This window comes from Nomascus leucogenys, chromosome 14 (genome assembly GCF_006542625.1).
Source record: "Nomascus leucogenys isolate Asia chromosome 14, Asia_NLE_v1, whole genome shotgun sequence".
Lineage (NCBI taxonomy): Eukaryota > Metazoa > Chordata > Mammalia > Primates > Hylobatidae > Nomascus > Nomascus leucogenys.
Genome location: NC_044394.1, coordinates 89361797 through 89375018, shown reverse-complemented (window position 1 = coordinate 89375018; position 13222 = coordinate 89361797). Strand labels below are relative to the sequence as shown.

At 48.1% G+C, this 13222-nt stretch overlaps 1 long non-coding RNA gene across 1 annotated transcript in view; it reads right to left on the bottom strand.

Moving 5' to 3' along the window:
- Window positions 1-8866: 8866 nt before the first annotated feature.
- The window catches only part of LOC115838313, a 5011-nt gene continuing 655 nt past the window's right edge, over window positions 8867-13222 (bottom strand). The window contains exons 1-3 of the long non-coding RNA XR_004033321.1: window positions 12943-13222; window positions 12786-12824; window positions 8867-9245 (exon numbers count right to left, since the gene is read on the bottom strand). The exon at window positions 12943-13222 is cut by the window's right edge and continues 655 nt beyond it. This is a non-coding gene — a long non-coding RNA (uncharacterized LOC115838313). The remainder of the gene's footprint in view (window positions 9246-12785; window positions 12825-12942) is intronic.

Sequence of the window (13222 nt, the reverse complement as noted above, 5' to 3'; positions counted from 1 at the left end):
CTCGGTGTGTCTTCTTCTCTGTGGTTGAGATAATTAAGCCTGTCTTCTGAGGTGGCCTCACTGGCAGTGGGCTTTTTGCTTAAATGGAAAGGTGAGCCTAGAGAGGTTCGTTGGGCTGGTTGTCTGACAGGCTATGTAGGCGCCACTTGCTGAGGCCCCAGGACTGCTGAAATGGCAACAAATAACACTAGGGGCTATGGCAGTGTATTTCACTGTGATGTGGTAAAGCATTGTTACCTGCTGATTCTCTTCAACTTCCTCTTTGGTTTCAAACCCCTGGTTCCAAGGGAGTGCCCCTGCTTGTCCATTAGTAAGTCACAAGAACAGCTGGTCCAAATGGCTAGGTGTAACAGCAGGGATTTACTTTTCTGTGCTTCAGATTTTGAGCACAAAAGTGGTATTAGAAAAGGAAACTTTGGGCTGGGCATGGTGGCTCATGCCTGTAATCCCAGCATTTCGGGAGGCCCAGGCGGGTGGATCACCAGAGGTCAAGAGTTTGAGAGCAGCCTGGCCAAGATGGTGAAACCCCATCTCTACTAAAAATACAAAAATTAGCCAGGCGTGGTGTAGGGGGGCACCTGTAATCCCAGCTACTTGGGAGGCTGAGGCATCTTGGCCTCAGCTTGAGGCTTGATTGAACCTGGAAGGCAGAGGTTGCAATGAGCCGAGATTGTGCCATTGCACTCCAGCCTGAGTGACAGAGTGAGACTTTGCCTCTAAAAAAAAAAGGGAAACTTATGTTGCAAAGTTAACTTACAGCTTTTTGCATTTGAACATGGAAAATTATTTTATTTTATTATTATTTTTTAAGACAGAGTCTCACTCTGTCGCCCAGGCTGGAGTGCAGTGGCACGATTTCTGCTCATTGCAACCTTTGCCTCCCGGGTTCACACCATTCTCCTGCCTCAGCCTCCCGAGTAGCTGGGACTATAGGCGCCCGCCACCACGCCCGGCTAATTTTTTGTATTTTTAGTAGAGACGGGGTTTCATCGTGTTAGCCAGGATGGTCTCGATCTCCTGACCTCGTTGATCTGCTCGCCTCGGCCTCCTAAAGTGCTGGGGTTACAGGCGTAAGCCACCGTGCCCGGCCCATTTCTGCAGGCGGAGTATATTGGAGAAGAGCAACAATGCCTGACAACCCTCGAGAAATCAGTGTAGTCTTAAAGAACTTAAGCCAAGGAGAGCCTGGGTGCGTGGCTCCTGATTGGTAGGAGTAAGGCCGGGTTGAAGATGGAAGGCAGCGGAGGGGCGGAGTCTACTCCCCCCAAAACTGCTTGAGTCAACAATAAGACTGGGCAGAAATGAGGAGCGGTAGCTGTGCAAGGCCTTTAATGTGCATAACAGAGGTACCACGCCCTTCCCCTGCGAGACTGCAGAGTCACTGAACTGGCACTCAGCCATCCCGCTGAGGATCTGAGGATGCAGACGACAGCCAAGTGAAAGCGCAGGGATTTGAGAAAAAATGCAGTTTACTTGGAGCATACTTAGAGCTCGCGCTGTTCAAGGACAGCACCGCTGAGCTCCGTGAAGGTGTTGGGATGTGAAGGGGGCATCCCCAGCATTAGGGGAAGCCCTGTGGGAGATTCCCTGTGCTAAATAACAGTGAACAAACAACTGGGAACAGGCTCAGCTAAAGGCACGTGGGTGGGAAGGGGGTACTTTTATTTTTTTATGCCCTCTTGGGATTGTTCAGCATTTTTGCATTGTACATGCATTAATTTTACATTAAAAAGGTAATTGGGCAGGGCGCGGTGGCTCACGCCTGTAATCCCAACACTTTGGGAGGCCAAGGCGGGCAGATCACCTGAGGTTGGGAGTTCGAGACCAGCCTGACCAACATGGAGAAACCCTGTCTCTACTAAAAATACAAAATTAGCCGGGGTGGTGGTGCATGCCTGTAATCCCAGCTACTCAGGAGGCTGAGGCAGGAGAATCGCTTGAACCCGGGAGGCAGAGGTTGTGGTCAGCCGAGATCGCACCATTGCACTCCAGCCTGGGCAACGAGCAAAACTCCGTTTCAAAAAAAAAAAAAAAAAAAAGTAATTATTGGCTGGGCGCGGTGGCTTACGCTTGTAATCCCAGAACACTGGGAAGCCGAGGTGGGCAGATCACCCAAGGTCAGGAGTTTGAGACCAGCCTGGCCAACGGCGAAACCCTGTCTCTACTCAAAATACTAAAATTAGCCAGGTATGGTGGTGGGCGCCTGTAATCCCAGTTACTCGGGAGGCTGAGGCAAGAGAATGGCTTGAACCCGCGAGGCAGAGGTTGCAGTGAGCCAAGATCGCACCATTGCACTCCAGCCTGGGTGAAAGAGCGAGACTCCGCCTCAAAAAAAAAAAAAAGTAGTAGTAGTAAAAATAGGATTACGCTTTGCAAATCACCAGGGAGGGGAAAAGTACATTCTATATAGCAAAAGTTATAGAATTAAAGCCAATAGCATAATTACAGAATCAAACATAATTATGATGAATACGAATCAGTAAAGACCTCCTGTTAGGCAAAATTCAAACTGAGTCAACCCCATATCTAAGTACAAACTGTCTGTCTTTGGCTAGGTTGGCTGTATCGAGATTACTCTAAAAGCTGGCATCAAAGGAAAAAAATTAAGTATCCTGCCTTTCTTTTTTTCCTTTTTCCTTTTTTTTTTTTTTTTAGGCGGAGTTTCCCTCTTTGTTGCCCAGGCTGGAGTGCAATGGCGTGATCTTGGCTCATTGCAACCTCCACCTCCTGCGTTCAAGTAATTTTCCTGCCTCAGCCTCCCAAGTAGCTGGGATTACAAGCATGTGCCACCACGCCCAGCTAATTTTTGTATTTTTAGTAGAGATGGGGTTTCACCATGTTGGTCAGGCTGGTCACGAACTCCTGACTTCAGGTGATCTGCCCGGCTGGGCCTCCCAAAGTGCTGGGATTACAGGCGTGAGCCATCGCAGCCAGCCCATCCTGCCTTTCTTAAACAAGTATTTTAGGATAAACAAATAGCTCAAATTTACAAGTGAAAATTCTTTTTTTTTTTTTTTTTTTTTGAGACAGAGTCTTGCTCTGTGGCCCAGGATGGAGTGCAGTGGCGCAATCTTGGCTCACTGCAAGCTCTGCCTCCCGGGTTCACGCCATTCTTCTGCCTCAGCCTCCTGAGTAGCTGGAACTACAGGTGCCTGCCACCACGCCTTGCTAATTTTTTTGTATTTTTAGTAGAGATGGGGTTTCACCGTGTTAGCCAGGATGGCCTCGATCTCCTGACCTCATGATCTGCCCACCTCGGAATCCCAAAGTGCTGGAATTACAGGCATGAGCCACCACGCCCGGCCGTGAAAATTCTTTACAAAGTATTTCAGCTAATGTGAAAAGAATAGTTTACATTAGAAAAATCACTATTGTGTAATCCCTAATGAAATTGTTTATTCAGGCAAAGACGATCAGTGGATGAAACCATTATATGAAAGGTGGATGGGAACTTGACCATGAATCAGGCTTTTGCCTCCTAGAGCCATAAAGATAGGGCTGACCAGGCACAGTGGCTCATGCCTATAATCCCAGTAGTTTGGGAGGCTGAGGTGAGAGGATTGCTTGAGATCAGTCTAGGCAAATAGTGATATTCCGTCGCTACAAAAAAATACAGAAATTAGCCGGATGTGGTGCATGCCTGTGATGCCAAATGCTTTGGAGACTGAGGTGGGAGGATCACTGGAGCCCAGGAAGTCGAGGCTGCAGTGAGCCATGGTTGTGCCACTGCACTGCAGCCTGGCTGACAGAGACAAAAGGGATTCATGGAATAAGTCAGGCAAAATTTTGATAATTGATGTATCTAGGTAATGGGTATGGGAGAGTTCATTTACTATTCTACTTTTGTGTGTGTTTGAAGTTTTTCATAATAAAAACAATTTTTAAAGCGTGGACAGAAATGTGACGTTATAATCACACTATCTAGCAAAGTAGAATTTGAGACAACATGAAATGGGTCAAATTAAAAAAAATGGGTCAATTTAAAAAAAAATTGAGAAAAGGTCTCCCTCTGTCGACAAGGCTGGGGTGCAGTGGCATGATCTCGCCTCACTGCAACCTCCACCTTCTGGGCTCAAAAGATCCACCTCAGCCTCCCAAGTAGCTGAGACTACAGGCACCTGCCACCATGCCCAGCTAATTTTTTTTTTTTTTTTTTTTTGAGACGGAGTTTTTCTCTTGTTGCCCAGGCTGGAGTGCAATGGCACGGTCTCAGCTCACCACAACCTCCGCCTCCTGGGTGCAAGTGATTCTCCTGCCTCAGCCTCCCAAGTAGCTGGGATTACAGGCATGTGCCACCATGCCCGGCTAATTTCGTATTTTTAGTAGGGACGGGGTTTCTCCCTGTTGGTCAGGCTGGTCTTGAACTCCCGACCTCAGGTGATCTGCCTGCCTCGGCCTCCCAAAGTGCTGGGATGACAGGCGTGAGCCACTGCGCCTGGCCGCACAGCTAATTTTTGTATATTTTGTAGAGACGCGTTTTCACCATGTTGCCCAGGCTGGTCTTGAACTCCTGAGCTCAAGAGATCCGCCCACCTCAGCCTCCCAAGGTGCTTTATTCTTTTTTTTTTAGATGGAGTTTTGCTCTTGTTGCCTAGTCTGGAGTGCAATGGCGCAATCTTGGCTCACTGCAACCTCCACCTCCGGGGTTCAAGTGATTCTCCTGCCTCAGCCTCCCGAGTAGCTGGGATTACAGGCATGCACCACCACGCCCGGCTAATTTTTGTATTTTTTAGTAGAGACGGGGTTTCACCAAGTTGGTCAGGCTGTCCTCAAACTCCCGACCTCAAGTGATCTGCCTACCTCCTCGGCCTCCCAAAGTGCTGGGATTACAGGCGTGAGTCACCGCATTTATTCTTAAATAATAAAGGGAACAATCCACATGAAAGATTTGAAAAAAAAAAAGCATTAAAATGTATAAATTCTGGGTGTGGTGGCTCATGCCTGTACTCCTGGCACTTTGGGGGGCTGAGGCAGGTGGATCACCTGAGGTCAGGAGTTCAAGACCGGCCTGGCCAACATGGGGAAACCCCATCTCTACTAAAAATACAAAAATTAGCCGGGAGTGGTGGCAGGTGCCTGTAATCCCAGCTACCCAGGAGGCTGAGGCAGGAGAATCGCTTGAACCCGAGAGGTGGAGGTTGCAGTGAGGCGAGATCGTGCCACTGCACGGGAGCCTAGGTGACACAGCGAGACTCTGTCCCAAAAAATAAATAAATATAAATAAATAAAATGTATAAAGCCAAAAAACATGTTAAAAAGAAATTGCTAGAAACATAACAGTTGTAACGATTTTAGCATACCCTTCAGTCTTTGACATACTTGCAAAACAAATGAGAGACTATAGCAGATTGTCATAAAAAGGTTAATTCAATAGCTTATATACTAAACTCTATATCATACAAACTGTGGGAGTTGATAAAAGTAGACTATGAAGAAAGCTTCAAAAAAAAAAAAAAAAGCTTTAGGCTGGGCGCCATGGCTCATGCCTGTAATTCCAGCACTTTGGGAGGCTGAGGTAGGCGGATCACCTGAGGTCAGGAGTTCAAGACCAGGCTGGTCAACAAGACGAAACTCTGTCTCTACAAAAAATACAAAAATTAGCCCGGTGTGGTGGCGGGCACCTGTAATTCCAGCTATTTGGGAGGCTGAGGCAGGAGAATTGGTTGAACCTGGGAGCTAGAGGTTGCAGCGAACCGAAATTGAGCCACTGCACTCCAGCCTAGGCAACAGAGTGAGAGTGTCTCCAAAAAAAAAAAGAAAGCTTCAAAAAAAAAAATCTATATATAGGCCACATTGACTGATTCCAATGCAAATATTATGTAAAACCAATAACAGCCTAAGTATAAACAGCACTAACATGAAACAATACAAAAATGGAGTCTCTCGGAAGCTGAAATTCTCTCTCCTAAGTCATGGATCAATGAGAAATCAAGTGTGTAATTACAGAATGCTTGGAAAATTAAAATATGAACTTTTCATATCAAAACCATAAGCAAATTCATGGCATTAAATTATGTCACTAAAATAAAAACATGATATAATATTTTTGTTTGTTTTTCGTTTTGAGACAGGGTCTCACTCTGTCACCCAGGCTGGATTGCAGTGGCATGATCATGGCTCACTGCAGCCTCGAACTCCTGGGCTCAGGTGATCATCCTGCCTCTGCCTCCCAAATGCTGGTATTATGGATGGGCGCCACTGTACCCGGCACACAATACATTTTGATTATAGAAAAATCAGAAGACATTGATAAAAAACTTAAGAAAATAAATACTAAAAAAATAAGTTGAGGGACAGATTAATACTGTCATATACTAAGCATCATAAAAAGCTAGAAATAATTAGATCTCTGGAAAAACTAAACACTCAGAAATGGTCCCTAGCATATATGTATTAACTAAATGCATGTATTTATTATCTAATCCAACTACTATTTTCAATCATTGGGGAAAGGAAGTGGTCTAAGTGTTTAAATATTTGCAAACCAATAAAAACATCTTTACACTAAAATCAAAATAAATTCCAGTTATAGATTTACGTTTTAAAAAACTCACAATTGGTTTGGCATAGTGACTCACACCTATAATCCCAGCACTTGGGGAGGGTGAGGCAGGAAGATTGCTTGAGCCCAGGAGTTTGAGACCAGCCCGGACAACATAGGGAGACCCTGTTTCTACCAAAAAAAAAAAAATTAGCTGGGCATGGTGGTGTGCATCTGTGGTCCCAGCTACATGTAAGGCTGAAGTGGGAGGATTGCTTGAGCCCAGGAGGTCGATGCTGCAGTGAGCCATGATTGCGCCACTGCACACCAGCCTGGGCGGCAAAGCAAGACCCCAAAAACAAAATGAAACCAACCAACAAAACAAACAAAACCTCACGATAAATATTTATATAATCTTTAGGTTGAAGGGTTTCTTTTTTTTTTGAGATGGAGTCACGCTCTGTCACCCAGGCTGGAGTGCAGTGGCGCGATCTCGGCTCACTGCAAGCTCCGCCTCCCGGGTTCACACCATTCTCCTGCCCCAGCCTCCCGAGTAGCTGGGACTACAGGCGCCCGCCACCACGCCCGGCTAATTTTTTCTATTTTTAGTAGAAACGGGGTTTCACCGTGTTAGCCAGGATGGTCTCAATCTCCTGACCTCGTGATCCGTCCGCCTGTGGGATTACAGGCGTGGGCCACCGCGTCTGGCCAGGTTGAAGGGTTTTTCTAATCACAACACCAAAGCAGAAACTGGAAACTAGGGTGAAGAAATGGGTAGATTTTGGGGAAACAAACCAGGTACTTGGGGACCCTGCAGACATCTTTGACTTAGGGCAACCAGCTCTAAACCCCTCTCCTTCCCTGTCTGGGGATGTGGCACCACCATCCTTCCGGAATCCTAGGAAACCATCTCAGGCTCCTCCTAGGCGCTTCCATCCTGCGTCCCTCAAGCACCACCTCGCAGAGTCCATTTCCTAAGAATCTCCTGTTTTACCTTCCTCCTCTGGGTGTCACTGCTGTCACCTGTGTTCAGGCCTTGGTAATTTCCTCCTTAAGCCATCACGTCTCACCCTACCTGGCCTCATTGCCTGTATTCTCACTCACCTCCAATCCATTCTTCATATTGCCGCCAAGGGGAGCTTTTTCAAAAGCAAATACGCGCATTTGACTCCTCTGGGTAAAACCCTCCCCTGGCTTCCCACAAGATCAAATACAGTCTTTTACCCTGGGAGGCAAGGCTCTCAGGCCCTCTTACAGACCATTCTCCTCCTTCCATTATAACCTCAGCAAATTGCTAACTGTACCTCCCACTCCACCCTTCCCATCAGGCATTTGCAATTCCTGCTCACACCAGAGGATTAGAAAGATCTAGAGGCTTCTAGAACATTCTTTGTTGAGTGCTGGCACTGTACCTTAGTCACACATTCCCCAGGGACTAACACTGTACTTGACACTTAGAATAATTTTAATATGAACTTATTATGAATAAAAGAGAAGAGGCCGGCCATGGTGGTTCACATCTGTAATCCAAGCATTTTGGGAGGCCCATGTGGGCTGCTGGCTGGAGCTCAGGAGTTCAAAACCAAGCTGGTCAACATGGTGAAACCCCATCTCTACTAAAAATACAAAAATTAGCGGAGTGTGGTGGTGGGCACCTGTAATCCCAGCTATGTGGGAGGCTGAGGCACGAGAATTGCTTGAACCTGGGAGGTGGAGGTTTCAGTGAGCTGAGCTCTTGCCACTGTACTCCAGCCTGGGCGATGAAGTGAGAGTCTGTCTCAAAGAAAAGAAAGAAATGTAAGATGAAATGTGAGCCTTTAGGGGCACATTTAGCTAGGAGAATATCACACATAAATCTTGAATAACCAGGCAAATTAGTATATTAATAAATGCTGATGATCATGACTTTAACACCACATTCTAGCCATTGTTCTAATCACTGCAGAGATATTAGTTTATTAACTCCTCACCCTAGGAGGTAGGCAGTGTATTAGCCCCGAAGATGTCTTCTGAAGGTGACAGGATTGTCAGTGATGCTTTTGCTGTTTTCTGCCCAGAAGCCTCTTCTTTTTATATGATTTTTTGTTTGTTTGTTTGTTTTTGAGACTGAGTCTCGCTCTGTTGCCCAGTCTGGAGTGCAGTGTCGTGATCTTGGCTCACTGCAAGCTCCGCCTCCCAGGTTCACACCATTCTCCTGCCTCCGTCTCCTGAGTAGCTGGGACTACAGGCACCCGCCACCACGCCCAGCTAATTTTTCTGTATTTTTAGTAGAGATGGGGTTTCACCGTGTTAGCCAGGATGATCTTGATCTCCTGACCTCGTGATCCACCCGCCTCGGCCTCCCAAAGTGCTGGGATTACAGGTGTGAGCCACCACGCCCGGCCTTTATATGATCTTTTTATGTGGTTGGCCCCTTCCCATAATTTAGGGCTGGACCAAATGCCCCTCCTCAAATGTTCCTCTCTCACTACTCAATAGTTTCCCATCACCCTCTTTCCTTTGAAATCATCTTGTTTATTAGTTTGTTCACTGTCCTTCTCTCTTACTACAGTGTAAGCCCCATAGAGGCAGGGCCTGGAGGGTGGTTTGTGGGGAACCAAAGCTTGAAGCCCAGAAAAGCAGTGATGGCTCTAGTGTCCAGGCTAGAGACACGCTGCTACCACCACGTGCCAGGGCTTGGAAGCCAGAGCAAGCTTAAAAGTAGTGTCCATTCAACTTGGTGACTGGTCTTGGGTGGAGAGAACAGGAGGAATTCTGGATGGCCCTGGAGAAGGGAGAAGAGGAGTTTGTTCTTCTGGTTTGTTTGGTTTGTTGTTACTTTTACAAAAGAACAAGATCATATTTTTAAGTTAAAAAAATTTTTTGAACCAAGGACTTCCAAGAATCTGATGAGGCCAGGTATAGTGGCTCATGCCTGTAATCCCAGCACTTTGGGAGACCAAGTTGGGAGGATTGCTTGAGCCCAGTTCAAGAAGAGCCTGGGCAAAAAAGCAAGACCTTGTCTCTAAAACAAACAAACAAACAAACAAGCAAAACCAGTGTGCAGTGGTATGTGCCTTTAGTCCCAGCTACTTGGGACTGGGAGGGAGCTGAGGCAGGAGAATTCTTTGAGCTCAGGAGTTCAAGGCTGCAGTGAGCTATGATTGCACCATGGCAATGCAGCCTGGGTGACAGAGTGAGACCCTGTCTAAAAAAAAAAAAAAAAAAAAAGGCCGGGCGCGGTGGCTCACGCCTGTAATCCCAGCACTTTGGGAGGCTGAGGCAGGTGGATCACCTGAGGTCGGGAATTCGAGACCAGCCTGACCAACATGGAGAAAACCTGTCTCTACTAAAAATACAAAATTAGCCAGGCATGGTGGTGCATGCCTGTAATCCCAGCTACTCGGGAGGCTGAGGCAGGAGAAGCGCTTGAACCCGGGAGGTGGAGGTTGAGGTGAGCTGAGATCATGCCATTGCACTCCAGCCTGGGCAACAAGAGTGAACTCCGTCTCCAAAAAAAAAAAAAAAAAAAAAAGCCGGGTGCACGGTGGCTCAAGCCTGTCATCTCTCAGCACTTTGGGAGGCCTAGGCCGGTGGATCACCTGAGGTCGGGAATTCGAGACTAGCCTGACCAACATGGAGAAACCCCGTCTCTACTAAAAATACAAAATTAGCCTGGCGTGGTGGTGCATGCCTGTAATCCCAGCTACTCAGAAGGCTGAGGCAGGAGAATTGCTTGAACCCAGGAGGCAGAGGTTGTGGTGAGTCGAGATCGTGCCATTTCACTCCGGCCTGAGCTACAGAGCAAGACTCTTGTCTCAAACGAAAACAAAACACAGCATAGCCTGGGCAACAAGACTCCGTCTCAAAAAACAAACAAACAAAAACTCAAAACCCCTGGCCAGAATACCGAATAGTATACTTAGAAAAACACACATGGCTGGGGGGCGGTGGCTCACACCTATAATCCCAACACTTTGGGAGGCAGAGGCAGGTGGATCACTTGAGGTCAGCAGTTCGAAAGCAGCCTGACCAACATGGTGAAACCCCGAGCAGGCACCTGTGGTCCCAGCTATTCAGGAGGCTGAGGCAGGAGAATCGCTTGAACCCAGGAGGCGGAGGCTGCAGTGAGGCGAGTTAGCGCCACTGCACTCCGGCCTGAGCGACAGAGCAAGACTCTTGTCTCAAACGAAAACAAAACACAGCACTTTACTAAAAGAAAATAAATGCATACAGAGGAAATTGAGAACATCGTTAAGTGTACACCGCTCTGATGTTTCACAAGCGGAACAGACTTGTTCCCATGGGAAACAGAAACTCGCAGCTTCCGAAAGCGCTTCTGAAGCTTCCCCTACCCCAGAGTAGCACTATTTTGACTTCTTCGTTTTGCCTACTTCCCCCGACTCCTTCCTCTCATCCATCAGCCCCCTTCCTCCCTCTCAGAGTTGTTGTGAGGGTTATGAGTAAAATGGAGGCTTTTTTTTTTTTTTTTTTTTTGGCAAACTCTGAATGCCGGATGTCGTCCCCTTTGACTCTCCCCCCTTCCCCGGCTCCTCTGCCGGTGACCCCAGCGTGTCTGGGAGGCACCACCAGGCTTCCTGCCCTCTGGCTTTATGCCGAGCCTCAGCAGCCGGAGTGGAGGGAAGGAGGAAGCTGAAGGCGGGTATTTATTCCTTTGGCTCCCTGCGATATCAAGGTCACCATGGTCTCTCTGCATCTCTGGACCCGACATCTTGGCTCCTGGGGGCGACTCTCCAAACCCGATTCCAGGTTCCAGGAGCTGCTGCCTTTTGTGGCCCTTCAGGCCTGGTGATGAGAACAGCTCGTCACTAATGCCCATCCTGGCGTCCTCACGTTTCCTTACACTTGCCCTTGCTAAACGGGCGTCCTTTAAACGCTCCTCAGATTACCCGGTTGGGAGTGCGCCACCTTCTTCCTTCCGGACTCTGACTGGTAAAAAAAAATTAGCGGCCGGGCGCGGTGGCTCACGCCTGTAATCCCAGCACTTTTGGGAGGCCGGGGCGGGCGGATCACGAGGTCAGGAGATCGAGACCATCCTGGCTAACACGGTAAAACACCATCTCTACTAAAAATACAAAAAATTAGCCGGGCGAGGTGGCGGGCGCCTGTAGTCCCAGCTACGCGAGAGGCTGAGGCAGGAGAATGGCGTGAACCCGGGAGGCAGAGCCTGTAGTGAGCGGAGGTCGCGCCACTGCACTCCAACCTGGGCGACAGCGAGACTCCGTCTCAAAAAAAAAAAAAAAAAAAAAAAAAAAAAATTAGCATTGGCCGGGCGCGGTGGCTCATGCCCGTAATCCCAGCACTTTGGGAGGCCGAGGTGAGCGGATCACTAGGTCAGGAAATCGAGACCATCCTGGCTAACACGGTGAAACCCCGTCTATACTAAAAATACAAAAAATTAGCCGGTGTGGTGGCGGGCGCCTGTAGTCCCAGCTTGTTTGTTTGCTGTTAAACAGCAGACAAAACTCCAGTCCCTGACCGGGCCCAGTGGCTCACGCCTGTCATCTCAACACTTTGGGAGGATGAGGCAGGAGAATGGCGTGAACCCAGGAGGTGGAGCTTGCAGTGAGCCGAGATCACGCTACTGCACTCCAGCCTGGGTGACAGAGGGAGACTCCGTCTCAGGGAAGAAGAAAAAGAAAGAAAATTAGCACTTATTCTCCCCTATGTCCAAGTACACTTGCACACAGATGCATCCTGACACCCTCTTCCTCCAAGCACAGGGTAGTGGGGTGGTGGGTGCCGTCTGTGTGTGGACAGAGCCCACTAGCAGGACTGAGGCCACAGAGTTGGGCAGCACCCCCACTGCCCTCGAGGCTAGGGACTGGAGTTTGTTTTGAGACGGACTTTCGCTCTGTGGCCCAGGCTGGAGTGCAGTGGCGCGATCACCGCTCACTACAACCTCAGCCCCCTGGATTCAAGCGATTCTCCTGCTGCCTCCGCCTCCTAAGTCGCTGGGTTTACAGGTGCGTGCCACCACGGTTGGCCGGCTAATTTTTGTATTTTTAGTAGAGACGGGGGTTTCACCATGTTGGTCAGGCGGGTCTCGAACTTTGACCTCGTGATACGCCCGCCTCAGCCTCCCAAAGTGTTGGGATTACAGGCGTGAGCCATTGGGCTCGGCCAGAGACTGGAGTTTTGTCTGCTGTTTAACTTCATAACGATAGACTGAAACATAACCCGCTCCGTGTCATTTGCTTGTGGGTTTGTAGCTTGTAGAGCACGTTTACGAGGCGAATGTTTGGATGTTGAACTCGTTCCAGGTACCAGCTCAAGAGACAACAAGAAATGGGGCCCCACTTACCCTCACATCGGTTTGCCTTTCAAAGTAGTCAGGCTTCATCTAGAAAAAAAGGAAAATTAATTGAAATAGACACAAGCACAAAATAAAGGTAAATGTTATTAAAAAGACAACATGTGTCAGTTGGTTTTTGTTTACGTTATACATTTTTTTTAATTACTTTTATTAAAATGGATTTCAAGAATACGGCTCCCAGCAGCTAGGCCACGCCACCACAAATATGACTCGAACCCAAATTCCAAGCCTTAAGGAAACCAATGCCTTATCCATTAGGCCACTGGAGGCTCCTGCATTAGGTGCCTGATTATGTTTCTTAGACGGAGACGCCACAGGCTGCGTAATGACGCCATAACCGGAAGCGTCCCGGGATGCAAAGCCTGATTGGACAGAAGCAGCTCCCCAGAGCCGCGGTGTGGAGGGATTGGGAGGCGTTTCTGGGT